This window comes from Phalacrocorax carbo, chromosome 4 (assembly GCF_963921805.1).
Source record: "Phalacrocorax carbo chromosome 4, bPhaCar2.1, whole genome shotgun sequence".
NCBI classification, from domain to species: domain Eukaryota; kingdom Metazoa; phylum Chordata; class Aves; order Suliformes; family Phalacrocoracidae; genus Phalacrocorax; species Phalacrocorax carbo.
The window spans coordinates 55534865-55548570 of NC_087516.1; the positions used below are offsets into that span (position 1 = coordinate 55534865).

Here is a 13706-nt window from a genome sequence, read left to right on the forward strand (position 1 = left end):
ATCCCCATTGCTTTTGGGAAGGCATGGGTCCAGACCCTCTATGGGAGATTTCTGGGGCTCCCTTTGGGCATGTGCTGCGGCGGTGCCAGGGAAGACAGACAGCTACAGCCAGGAAATCTTAGGGATAGCCACAGCTTAGAAGAAACACAATGATGAACAGCGCAGCAGTTTGTAAAGTCAGCAGCCCCTTAAGAATAGGTGATGCTAGTGCCTATTTTGCAATTGGTTGCCATCCAAATATCCATACGTTCCTCCTCAGAGATGGTGATCCAGCCTCGAGGCTGCCAGGAAAGTGGGACGGGCAGGAGGGAACCGGAGGATCTCTAGATTTATAAGCTACAAAGCTTTGGGTGTTGTAATGACATAATCAGTATAAAGGTGGTACCCTAAATTTTTGGCTGTTTTCATCAGTGTTTATTTTCCATACTTCAGTCAATCAGAATTTACTACATAGAACAGAATCACGTCCCTGTAGTGGCTTCTAATTCCTGTGAAAATTTTCCCAATTATCCAAAGCCATAATCAGGAAAATATTCCATGCACATACGAGTCATTACCCAAATGCACATGATCCTGTTCCTGGTCCTCCGCTGAAATATAGTCAAAGCTCCACTGATTTCGCTGGCCAGGGAAGAACCAATGAGATGCAACATGCATCGTAACCTGCAACATGGGGAATGTCTCACAGATTGATCCAAATGTGTCTCTATCCTGCTTTTCAGGAACTATGTCAGTATTTCGTGGAATATAAATGTAAACCCTTACAGAAAGCCTTAATCCTTGTTATCATTTTTCTGCCTTAAGCCTAATAAAGAAAAGAGGCAGGAGCAGCTATGAAAATAAGAAACTCTACGAAATCTATGCAGCAGCAAGGCATGACTGTAAAGCAAGGCCAGGCTGTGTTCTGCAGCCAGAGCCTCCATTTATGGTGTGAGACCCCATGGAGTTGGAACATAGGCAGAAGCACAAGTGTGGAAAATAAGAGTGGCATAAAACATGTCGGCCATGAGAAGCGAGCTGCTTCCTGCATCATATCAGCCATTGCTTTGGCAAGACGGCTCCAAGCAAGAGAGCAAGTTATCAGTAAGAGAGCTGAAGATAAATCAGGTTCGTAATACCTCATTGCGCCGAGGGTTAACAGCATAGTAAAACATCAATGCAGCATTATTACCTCCAATATATAACTGTGTGTCATATTGCGCGGTACCTGCTGAGGATTAAGCATCTCAATAAAGTCACCCCCTGAAACAAAGTCGCTATAGCAGTTATTACCAACCACGCCACCTAAAAGCAACACAAAATACAACACGCTAAAGCGGTGGTGCCACAGCTATGGCTAGCCCAGGGAGGGATGTGAGGAGGTTTTGTTTTCCTTGACTTGCCCCAACAGCTCGAGACCAGAGTCCACGGCCCTTTATAAACCTGCAAGACAAAATAAAAGTCCATCCTCAGCAGATGGTGTTATAATCCCATTAAGCCAGACAGTGCCATGTATGGGGTAACGGTCTGGTAGCGCTAGTCTTAAACAGCAAGGCGGTGGCTTGCAGGGAAGAAACTGACGGCATTTGGGTTGCTTGAAGCCAGTCACCCCATTGCAGATTGGCCGTAGGTACTGGCTGGACAGAAGTCTCTCCAAACTCACAAAAAATCCAAGCCAGCAGCGCAGGGGTCAATAGCAAATGAAGAGATGATATTTTATTTGTCTTCCTGGATGTGGTATCCATCACATAATACATCGGCTGTTTTGGCAGAGAGTAACGCGGCAACATGGAGCCTAGGGCTGAGGAAATCCTGTTTTAAAGCAATTAATCTCTTCTGCTGAGCCTGAATAACTCTGCCGAGGGCAGATGATGCTTTAGCTCAGGAACCTTAGAAAGAACAGGTCCCGTTCTTCCAGGCTTGGGCAATTTTTCTTTCCCTGCCTAGGGTTTGTTGAACAAAACAAGCCATGTACAAGGCGCAGAGCTCGTCCCAGGAAACTGGCAGAGTGCCATTTGTGATGAAAAGATATTTAATTTATCTTAAGACAGAAGCCAAATGTGAGATCCAGAATAGCTCCAAGTGCTGCCTGCATACTGACACATTGCTGCCGGCTCCAGCACTCACTGGATCTGCTACAGACCTTCTTGCAAATCTGGTTTTCCTTCACTGCCTGTCATCCAGATGTTAGCGAGAGGCGCTGGTCACGCACATCAGCGATTGCATCATTGATGGCAAGGGGGCAAACTGCTGAATTCGCTGCCTGCACATGCATCACATGCGTGCAGGCAAATGCACACAGCTATTGCCTGAAGTTTCACCTGGACACAGATGCTTTTCCCCAGTGAGGAGCCACTTGCATTAGAAACCTCAGGTTACCATCACTGCCCCACATGAGCTGAAGAAAACAGAGCACGATGGACCCACAAATTCCAAACTGTCTGGGAAACCATCCCTGCCCTCTGCACTGCCAGCGGTGACTCTGAGTTTCCTGTATGACATTAAGGAGGTCAGCTTCAAGGTATTCCAGCTGACCTTTTTCCCTGGTAGCCCCATCCATAGAGGCAACCCCAGTCCTGCCCTGTCAGTCATATTTTTACTGCCAACTTTCCAAAATGTTGCTTTTAAGTTATGTTGCCTCAGCGTCGCATCTTAGTGGTGCAAAGATAAAAACTACTGTATTTCTCATATGTCTGAAGTTTATATCAGTCTTTTTGGAAGAGCGCTGTGAGTTGGAGGGGCTGCTGAGTTGAGACACAAAGCAAGCCCTGGGCAGGAGGAGAAGGAAACAAGACCTTCAGCTAGGAAAAAAAGCAAACTGTAGGTCTTTTTCCACATCTTTACTATGCTTGCTTTTGATAAAGGGTTAACAAAAGGCATTGAAATATAGCCATGTTATAGCCCAAAATAAGTCCAGGAAAGCTATTAAGTTGTCCCCTAGGAAAAGGCAAATGCTTGGGTGCTGTTTGAAAACTAGAGGCAAAATTATCCTCCATGGCTAGGGTACAGTGGTGGGCAGCCACAGCAGGAGGAGGGAGACCCTCCCTCTTCCTGCCGTGAACAGCCAGGGAAGGATAGGTAGATTTTGGGAGAAGAGCCTCTCAGAGGTGAAAATGTTTTCTTGGCATTCAGAAAAAAGAGGTGAATTGGGTGGCAGCCTCCACCTTTTGCTACCGCACAGCCGACACTTCTACTCCCCTTAAAGCGACCATTTAATTAAGGAGTCAGCTCAACAAAATTAGAATAAATGCTGCCAGAGCTTAATGCTGACCAGATCCCTTTTACTGCCAATTTTCCTCCAAAATGAATAGCTGACCATCATGGTCGTCTCCATGGCTGGCTCTCGCCTGGCTCTCCTCCATTTGCTGCTCACATTGGCATGGCCAGCTGCCTTAAAAACAGCAAAATCAGCCAATTTTCCCCCTCTTCCATATGACTTATCCAGCACAAAGCTGGTTGATCCTCATTTGTTTCCCAAAATGCCTGTGTGCTGGTGTCCAAGTTATTACCAACAGGATTTTTATGAAATACTGTAAGCAGAGCATCAGTGGCTTTGCCCAAGCCCTGATAAATATCTGCTTAAGATTGACAGAATCCAGCAGGTTTTGCCCCAACGTCCCAATTCAGCAATGCGTTTAAGTCCATGCTTAAATTATTTTATATTAAATTATTTTATAAAGCAAGATGAACAACTGAGTCGGGGCCTTGGGTCTCTGGCACGTTCAGCAGTTCCCAGGCTGTTTGCCCAAAACTTGTTCACAAAACAGCAGTGACAACTGTAATATAACTCACTTTTTCAGAGACGGGGAGAAAACCCCAGATGCACACATTTTCCTTCTTATGTGAGGTGGAAACCACACCAGTAAGTAGTCCTGAAACCATTTGCAAGATATGATTTAGGATTTTTTTTTTTCTATATATAATGACTGAAAAACTGTAGAATGAAAAGCCTCTTGTGGCTGCTCCAGCATTTAGAAAAAGCTGAATAAAATGTATTCCCATCACCCAAAGGATGAGTGCTTGGCCTAGTGAAAGTGCAGAGGGGTGGAGGACAGGCTCCATGGCCACCGAGGACCTGCACAGCCAGCAGAGTCAGCACAGCTGGTCCTTTCCTGACGGCCTTTACACCTGGCTGCATGAGGGGAGCAAGTTTTGTGGACAAAACCCATGTTCACAAACTGTCAGGCATGCAGTCCAGTACTCCATAAGCCTCTTTTAATAGATAGTAAAATTCAAACTGAAGAGCAGATTCCTGTTGATTGAGTAAATATGGAGCCTCTGTGATGTGTTTCCATGCAAAATTTCCTGGAGTAGTGCCAAGCTGTCACTCAGACACGAGTACAAAGATCCCGCAGATCCTTGGGTTTCTTGCCCATTCATAACGATAGTGCCTGCCTTTGCTGTCCTCATATTCACTTACAGAAATGGCTTGCCTGGAAGTTGGCAAGTGCTCAGCTACCCAGCAATATCAGCCCATCGCTACCTTAAAAATGGGTAGCTCAGGTTGTACAAAATTTCTTTTCAGATATTTCTTCCATGTTCGTCTTGGCTCCTGAGCATGGAAATGTTGTATCTCTCTCGTACACCTCACTGTCACAGCTCTAACGCTCAGGTCACCTGGCCAAATAGCAGGAGCACACTGCAGCAGATGAGTGGAGCTAAATCCATCCACTGCAGCATTTGATGTAATGCCTGCTGAAAACTCCTCTCAAAGCTTTCTCGTTCTAATTTGCTGAGTCAAAACAACCATGGAAAGCCTCCCCGCCCCGCCACTGCCACTAATGCTAAACGGGTCCAATCCTTGCAAGCAGTGGATCTGAGCAGTGACTCGCTCTGGGAAGGCCTGGGGACTTTGGGAGCTACCCTGATTCAACCACATCAAATAACATAGCCCTGGTGAGCTTTAAACATCTTAAAACCAGCACAGGCACATAAACATATCACCGATACATCCACCAGCATCCTGTTGTCTCCTCCTAGATAACAAAAAGGGTAATTTTCAATCCAACAAGAGCCCAGCATGTAGCTGGGGTGGCAGCAGCATCCATGAACGAGATACACTTCCTTTGTCATATTACAGGAACTAGTACTATATTTCCTAATTCCCAGCTGCATATGCCACCCCCTGCATCCCTGTGGTTTCCCCTCCCTGCTCTGGGAGGCCAGGCAGGCTGAACAGCAGCCACCAGTGCCTTGGCCCTTGCGATGGGAGACACACCCAATTTTCCAGTTTGTTCTGACCACTGTTTGCAGACCCATGGAAAACCACACCCAGGTTTTTCTGCTTGGTGCAGGAAAAAACACTCCTGAAGAGTTTATCCTCTCTTTCACGTTGCATTTGTTCAGCAAAGAGGCAGAAGGTGTTTGTGTTGGTGAGAGCAGGGGGAAGCAGATTCAGGTGAAGGGGAAGACAGCAAGAGACCATAAATTTTCTAAGCCTCAACAGAAGTATCACTAAGGTGATTATAATGATGCTTCCTATCACTAAATGCAACAGCACATCTGCAAAGTGGGAAGAGTCTTCTGACTATCTACCTTTGAATAAAAGGTGCTGCAAGAGGCCTGTGCTTGTGACTGCTCCCTAAAAAAACCAGCCTGAATACGTAATTTAAATTGCAGGGTCACAGGGTGCTGGCTTTCCCTGGCGAGAGAATTTTATCAGCTAAAAAAATGCAATGAGGCCACCAATGATCTCTCCAGGATCTCTGGTGCAAACCCTTCCTTCGAAAAAGGATGAGTGAGTTACAGGCACATTAATGCCCACGGCCATAAAGACGGCACCCAGCTGCTCACAGCCTAGTATTTCTGGCAGCAGAAATCTGGGCTGTGGCTGTAAAGCTGATACAGCAACTGCTGAAACTGCAAATGGGCTTCTGGCACAGGCAGAGGGGTACCAAAACACGTCCTGCCTGCTGCAGGAAACCCAGCAGCCCCTGCTGACAAGTCACGTCTTCACACAACCTTGATGGGTTTTGCCATGCAATGTCTCGGCATTGCAGAAGTTGCTTGCAAACTTTGGCATCCCTCCCCACTGAAAGCCAGACCTCTGCTTTGTGTTCCTGCCCTGCTACCTGGAGAAGTGCAAGCTGGGGTGTGGCAATGGCTCGGCCCTGCTGATACCAATGTCCTGCTTTGGGTGGTTTTTCTTTGCTTTGGACACATGCAGGCAAGGGTACATTTAACCTACAGTAGATATCAAGGAAAAAGTTTCTTTAAGCCTGTAAGTCTAAAGAAGAAGTGATGAGGAAGAAGGGGAAGAGAAGTGCACGCTGTGCTTTTCTTGCATGCACACATCCCATTGAAGTCACATTATTTAGACAGTACCTAAAACCCCCTGAATTAATGTCAAGCTTTCTGTTGTCTCGTATTAGGTTTCTGACCCACGGGTGGTGCTTAGACCTGCTTTGGGAATGCAAAAGTACGATGGTGCTGAAATACCTCTCAGAGCAGTAGTTACGGATTAGGCAAAGAGAAAAGCCTTCAGTGCCTGCTGCTACCCGAAGCTCAGTGGAAACACAGGGAGGTGACCTGATGTTGGGGAGACAGAGAGCTTGCCTTGCTTGCTTTGTGGGGAGAAATCTCCCCCCTGGCACGGCTGCCTCTTTCCCACTTCATCACTTTCGCTCTCCCCCATACCAGTCAGGTTGTCAAGCACGGCATACAAATCCCTCCTTACACTCCTCTGTCTTCCTAAAAAAAATATATTTTTTGAGGAGTTTCTTTTCATTCTTGTCCCACTTTCAAGTCTAGATAATCAGTGCCCAGTTTGTGCTTGAACTGTTTAAAGAATTACCCGTGCCTGTAGGGCAGAGGAGTGCAGGTCTCAGGTGTCTGATTCACTTACTGGAGAAGCAGCAGCCTTCCCAGTGTCCCAGTGAGCCATGAGGTGCAGCACAGAAAACTCTTGCCATTGGCGATGCGATTATTTTTGTGCATGTTGGACTGAGTTCTGGAAAACCTTCTTCTTTGACATTCATGATCCTCTGGAGGGGAGGGGAATGGAGTCTACCAACCTGTGGTCTCACAGACCAGCATGGCAGCTCAAATGGCAGGAGCAGCGGGGAGGTGCAACCGGGACGTTCCCGCTCCACCTGAGGATCCCCTCGCCTTGGCCACCTCCACCGTGAGGCTTATGTAGAAAATGGGTAATGGGAGATGGGCACCTGTGGGGAGACCCGCTGGCCCTGCATCTGCCTGTGGGGCTGTGTGCTTGGAGAGCTCTAGTGCCCCGGGGGCATCTGGATCAAAACTCACCTTGGAAAGCCAGGGTGAAGGAATGTGCAATTTAATAAATTTGGCTTTTCTTTTTGAAAAGCTGCTGGGATTATTTTTTTTTTCTATACATGAGAAGAATACTGTTTGTGTTGGAGCTGGAAGGGAGGACACAGCATCGCAGTTGGTGCTGCAATGCAGCGCAGCCTCCTCTAGTGTGTATGGTACCTGACACCTTTTTTTCCTCCTGGGATCTCTGCCTCATTTGGTTCATGGCGTGGCTTTACAGGGATGGAAGACTAAACTTGCTGAGGGAACTGTAAATGGCTGATCTGATTGTTCAGGTGCTCACCTTTCAGCACAAGTAATCTGTTCATATGCAACATCTGTTGAAGGTTTCAGCAACTGTCACATCCACACCTCCTTTCTCACCCACGAGTATGTCTGGTTGAAGGACCTCTGCTAGGAGGCAGGGACATTGCTGACATTGCACTTCATTACTTGGATCTCCTGGCCACTTCTTTTGGCCCAGTTTCTCTCTCCCCCGACTCCATTAACCAGCCCACTGGCACATCTAGAGGAAGTCTCAAAAAAGTCATGTCATGGCAGGATGTTGCTTCGAGAAGCAAAGGCAGTGTGAAGCTCTGGCCCCTTGAGCTTCTCCACCAGCAGGTTGCAGGGCAGGCATTCCTGCACAGGGAAACAATTTAAAAACATTAACTCAGCTTTGGAGCAATGGGTAGAGGGTGGACACAGTGGATGTTGGAGCTCCAGGAGGGTTTTTCTCTGCTTGATGTTTTGTTTGCCAGCAGAGAGATGATGGGTTGGTCCTGCCTTGGCAATGTGCATTCTGTCTTGCAAGCAAATCCCTTTTGTTTCCTTCTTTCTGAGCCCCATGGGCAAGGACCATCACATCCTACTCTCTCCAGAGGAAAAGGAAATGAATTCAGGCTGAGGAAGTAGATGGAAGGCCACCTCATCCCGGTAGCCATCTCAAACAGCAGGATTTTTTTCTCACTTCACAACATTAGGGTTTATCACGCTGGTTTCTGTGCTCCAGTACTGGGCATGCTAATGTACTTCAAACTGAAGTAGGCTCCTCCAAGCTTAGCATCACTCTGATTGCTGTAGCCTCCGCAATCTTGAGTAATTATCATTGCCAAGGGCTCTTCAGGGCTCAGCATGAGGACCACTGAAGCTGTGGTGCTACACAGGAGTCCTCCTACACAGCCGTCCTCTTCTTCCCCAAACCCTCTCTGGTGGGCTTTTGCATTTCTGACGCCAAGGCACTGCTGGGAGAGCAGGGAGGAAGAGGTCGGTTCCCAATACCCAGGCAAGGTAAAGAGCTTCAGCATCCTTTCCTCTGTTTTGAGCCTGTGGCACTGAGGCATTGGTTGGTCCTGCATGTTGCAGCACGTCTCAATTCCACTATTCACAGAGCGGCTCGTTAAGGGAGGAGTTGTGGTCCCCACTGGCTGGTACTATGATACAAGTCCTTGGTGGTAAGCAGGATTTCACACTGCGGAAGTCCTGTGTTGAAAACAAAAAAATGCAGTCTTTAGTCTCAACACAGGCAAGCTCATTTCTTGTATCTAAGGGCCGGGCTATGCCAGCAATCAACTGACATCATGAAACTAGAAAGATGAAGGTGGCAGAGGAAGCTAACAAAACTTGGCAGTGCAGAAGATCCAACCTCTGCAAGTGGTATCATGCTTGAAGACACTGTGTGACATTAAAACAATCGTGTACAAAAACCACTTGCACTCGGTGGGGGAATAGAACATTTTCCAGGAGGTTGAACTGCAGGTCTGCTGTGACTTTCCCAGCAGCTCAGAAAAAAGAGGGAATTGCCAGATATTTCAAAAACTGAAGAGAGAAAAAAAAAAAAGCAGTCATCAGCTACGGTTTTGGAGACCAAACCATTAGCTTGAACAGCTAAAGAAGAACAGAGAAATGCCTGGGGAGGCTCTGGGAAAAGCCCACAGGGGAAAGGCCAAGTTACCGCTGCCGTCTGGTGGAGCTGACGTATGGATGCCCAGGGCGAAGCCACAGGCATGCCTCAAGGCTAGTAGGTTTAGTTCCCCTACTTCAAGAGCTGCCTTGCACTTAGTTCTGTCCCCGAGCTGCACCTGGGCAAGCTGCAGGGTCAGGAAACTCGCCCCGAGGGCATCCTTTTGACACTGCCCCCACCAATACCAGGTCCCTCCACACCTGGGAAGCACCACAGCACAGGTCTGCAGAGCTCTCCTGCTGCCAGCATCCTCCCTTGCCCCCAGCACGGCATGCTGGAGCTTACTCAGCTCTGAAGTATGCTTCATTGAGCTGCGCTTCAGCTGATTAAACTAATTATTACTCCAGGCTTAATGAAGTAATTTACCACTCAACTTTATTATCACCGTTATTAAGTATTTACCTTCTCTAGGTGGCAAGAAGTTCAACCGGAAAGTCCACGGCGTCAGCCCGTGTGAAGGGAAGGCTGTAGCTTGTTGCTGAGAGCATCCCTGTACCAGCCTCAAAACACAGGCAGGGCCTGTGCCTCTGTGGACACTACTGCCACCATCCCGTGTGCAGTGCTCAGGCATATTTGGGCTCTTCTGGGTGACTGCGAGCTGGGGTTTTTACAGGGTCCTTTCCCAAAAGCTTTCAGCCAGCTCAGTGAACTACAACTCCTCTTCCACTGAGAGCTGTTTGGGTTGATAGGTGGCTGGAACGGCTCCAAAAGAATGAAAATTATTAGTTTGTGCCTCATTAACCTAACATTGCCACCCATCTGGAGCACAGGAGCCTGCTCATCCAGGCCAGGAAGAACAAGCTCCCTGTTTTAGGCACCAAAAAGGCTTTTCACAGTGTCCTGCTGGAATAACTGTGGCCACTGAGCAGTAAATCCACTTCCAGGAGAAAATGCTCAAGTGTCCACAGGGATTCACAACTGAATTATGGAGAAATGTTGAAAGTTACAGGTTTTCAAGAAAATAAACATTTGTTCTGCCTCCCTCTTGGGAAAAGTAGAAGAAAAGAAACATTTAGGCAAACAATTCTATTACTCTTTACATAAAACATAAGCAGATATTTGCTCCCTAGTGCATTAGCTGAAGAACATATAGGCTGCAGCCCCCCCAAAAATGAAACACCAGAGGTGAGTGCCAAAAATCCTGCTAAAAGTCTCCTGGCCCAGCACAGACCCAGGCTGAGGAGTAGAAGATGAAACCACCCTGCTGCTCCCCCCTTGGAAATGGTCCATATTAGCAGTGAGGGCTTCCCTCCTCCCTGAAGCCACCTGTGGACAACTCCCATCAGAGCCAGCTGGAGCAGCTCACCTAATTGCAAGCCTGGGTTTGCTCCCTTTGAATTGAAAACCAGCTTTGCCACTAGCTGGATCAGAGCCACATGGAACGTTATGCTCCTGTTACTTATGTTAAAGTTTTTAAAGGCAGCCACAGTGGTTTACCTGTGAATGCCCAGCATATGCCAGCAATCTGCCAAGGTTTCCATGGATGACCATGATCCTGGAAACAGAAGTCATAGGCACAAGTGCCCAAGGAAGAAAAGCCAAGAGGTTTTCTTTCTTTTTTCTTTTTTTTTTTTTTTTTTTAAATAAAACTTCTACTTAAGCCAAAGGAAAATCTGCATTGGTGGCCAACCCACCTGCTCACAGCAGCAAACCTCTGGACGCCTCTCTGCACATCACTGGGCTCAGGATATGCAGCTAGTTGTGATGAAACACACGCTTTCAGGAGGCCTTATTTATCTTACGCTTTCCCCTCTGTAAGAACAAAAAGCATTCCTGGTGTTTCGCCGGAGTCTGTTGAAGTATTTAAGAGGTTGAAGTCATCGACTACAGTTTCTGACAGTACATTCAAAGCAGGTCATAGTTGCTCTCTATGAAGTGTTGCATTGCTGAATTATAACAAATGCTGATGCCTTTGAGGGCAATAAAAATAACTCCAGTATGTGACAGAAAATGAGTTATAATTCGGAATAATTCTTGGTAGAAAGCATACCTTTTCTAAATTACAATCATAACCGCTTTTTGATTCTGAGATAAGAAGTGGTTACCGTAGTGACCCAATCCTTAAAGATAATTTTTGCCTGATGCTGTATAAAACATTATATGATAACTTCCTTCACAGGAACCAATTTACGAAGATGAGTTTTCCAAGTGTTAGGTCTTGGGTATGAAAAAGGAACGTAGGCTATATGGAAAAATAATACCCTTTTGGTTACCACCTGAAGAGACTTACACGCACATTTCCCTGCAAGTACACTCACAGACATTGTCTCAGATTTGGTGCAAGCTACAAATCTTGCTTAGCTTTCAAGCCCATGTAGACTCTGCAGGAAAAAAGGAGAGAAGAAAATCAGAGACAAGTTTGTCCTGCAGAGCGAACCACCTACTATAACCTACTACTGGGTGGTGTGGGGGCGTAAAAAAAAAAAAAGTTTTTACTTACTTTGAACAGTCTTAATATGTATTTCTGTAATAGACCATCTACCAGTACTTCCCTGAGAAGATTTTGGGAAACTTATTCTGAAGTCACAGCCATTGCTATGGTCAAGCAAAGGCATGTTTTAATGCATGACATTAAATGCAATCCTCAGTGAGACTAGTAGAAATTATTATTAGTCAGCAATATCATCTTTCTGGGGCTTCTTTTGGTAATCCTTGCCTATCTCCCCACATCCCTCTTGTGGATTTAGAGGGACTGGTCTGTAGGGTTGCACTGGGGATGCTCCCTGTCCCAAGCCATGTGGAGAGCTGTGTGTCACGGTCCCTCCCACTGATAACCCGCCATGTGTCTCTGGCAGCAGCGAGGGCAATGCAGCTATCTTTCGCTTGGGTCTCCCTGGTAGCAAAACTAACTTATCTGTGGACATGCTCCCTGTGGACAACCACAGCCGTGGACGTGGGGCTGAAGGACTGGGCTAGTTGCTGGAACTCTGCTGCCTCATGGATTCTAGTCGGTTGCCTACAGGCAGCTTGCAATAATTTTGGTTATTAAAGATAGTGAGTCAAAGAGAGAGAGGCAGCACTGACCCAGCTGGGGTGGCAAGTGGGTTTTCTCACATCATTGTAGAGTCTCTTGGCATCAATTATAGCCTTGCAGCAGGCTATTTTGGTATACAACATCCAATATTACGTTTACCATGCTTAAATTACTTTATGACACTTGCTCTGACCCCCAGGGTACCACTGATTTTGGAGCCTACAGAGGAGACATCCCCTGGCCAGTCAACCATGGGTTTCTCACTTTCTGAGGTGTCTTCTCCTGCTGAAAAATCCGGCAGAACCCTAGCTATCCTGTGAAAATTCTGGTGCTGTAGCTCCAGGTGATTAATATACAAACCATCTTAATCTGGGATTAGTTTAGGCTGTTGGCTTTAATTAACCTCTTATTTTTGGAAATTAATAGCTATAAAATTATTCTTTCCTGAATGGCAAAGCAGGGGTAGGGGGGTGGGGGGTGGGGGGGCGGTGGGGCAGGTGGTGTTTCAGAGGTGTTATATCTTGCTTCAAAGCTGGCCCACAAGGGAGGAGACAAAACAGGTATGTGGCCTTTTCAGCTTCCCTGTGATGTGCAGAGAAGGGGCAGGGGGTTTCTCTCCCTCCCACCACTGAGTGATGAATATTTTCAATAGCAGCTTTAATTAAAAAGTGTTGGGCCTTACAATAAACATCTCCCAGTCCCCCGCTGCAATTGTCTAGCAGCGATGAGGAAGATCAAGCCTGATCTCCTTGAAATGTCCGACTTATGAAAAGCTGCCCCTCCTTTTCCTCAGTGCTCCCTCCTCCCTTGCCCCTGATAACACGCTCTTGCTAAAAGCTGTCCAGTCCTGCCCCAAAATACAAGTGGAGCTAAGTCTGCTCAGCCAACCTCAGCTGTCCCTAGAGTATGCATGGACAGGGTCCCTCCTTTAACACGTGGGATGTTTCAAACTCTAGTAAATCCACTTGTGCCTCATCTCAGCTTAAACTCTTTTGCTTTCCAAAAATGTTGGGTCCAATGGGCAGAGGTTTAGATAAGAAAAAATCCTAAAGGAGATTTAATGCTTGGTATAAAAATGCTAAGGTGTGAGAGCAATTCCAAATATATATTTAATATATAAATAATTAAGTACCTCATACCAGTCTGCAGGCACTGAGCATGAGAAATGAAGGATGCTAATACAACAACTGAAACAAGTCTTTGCTTCAATCCCCAGACATGGGACTGAGGAAAATGGGAGAGTCATCTCTACTCATCCTTAAACACTCAATACTTTGCCAATTACCTGAAAGCAACGGTAGTAATAACAGAGAAATTTGTAAGAAACGATCCACCTTACACATGAGGAGAATGAGCTGAAAATACCCTGAAAATATTGGAATAGCTAAACAGCTGAAAACTTCAAGACTTCAGGGACTTGAAATAAGGATCTAAATTGTTAGTTTTTCACCAGTTAGGGGAAAAAATAAAATCCTTTGATTTCATTTTAATTGCTATTTACTAGGGTTAAAGTTAAAACAGTCTCATAAG

The 13706-nt window shown here is 46.4% G+C and overlaps 1 long non-coding RNA gene across 1 annotated transcript; it reads right to left on the reverse strand.

Annotated features, from left to right (window-relative positions):
• Positions 1 to 1319: 1319 nt before the first annotated feature.
• Positions 1320 to 12643, reverse strand: LOC135313113 (uncharacterized). The gene is made up of 2 exons (XR_010372706.1): positions 9605 to 12643; positions 1320 to 8721 (listed from the first exon to the last, which is right to left on the reverse strand). It is a non-coding gene; the product is annotated as an uncharacterized LOC135313113 (long non-coding RNA).
• Between the last annotated feature and the right edge of the window lie 1063 nt (positions 12644 to 13706).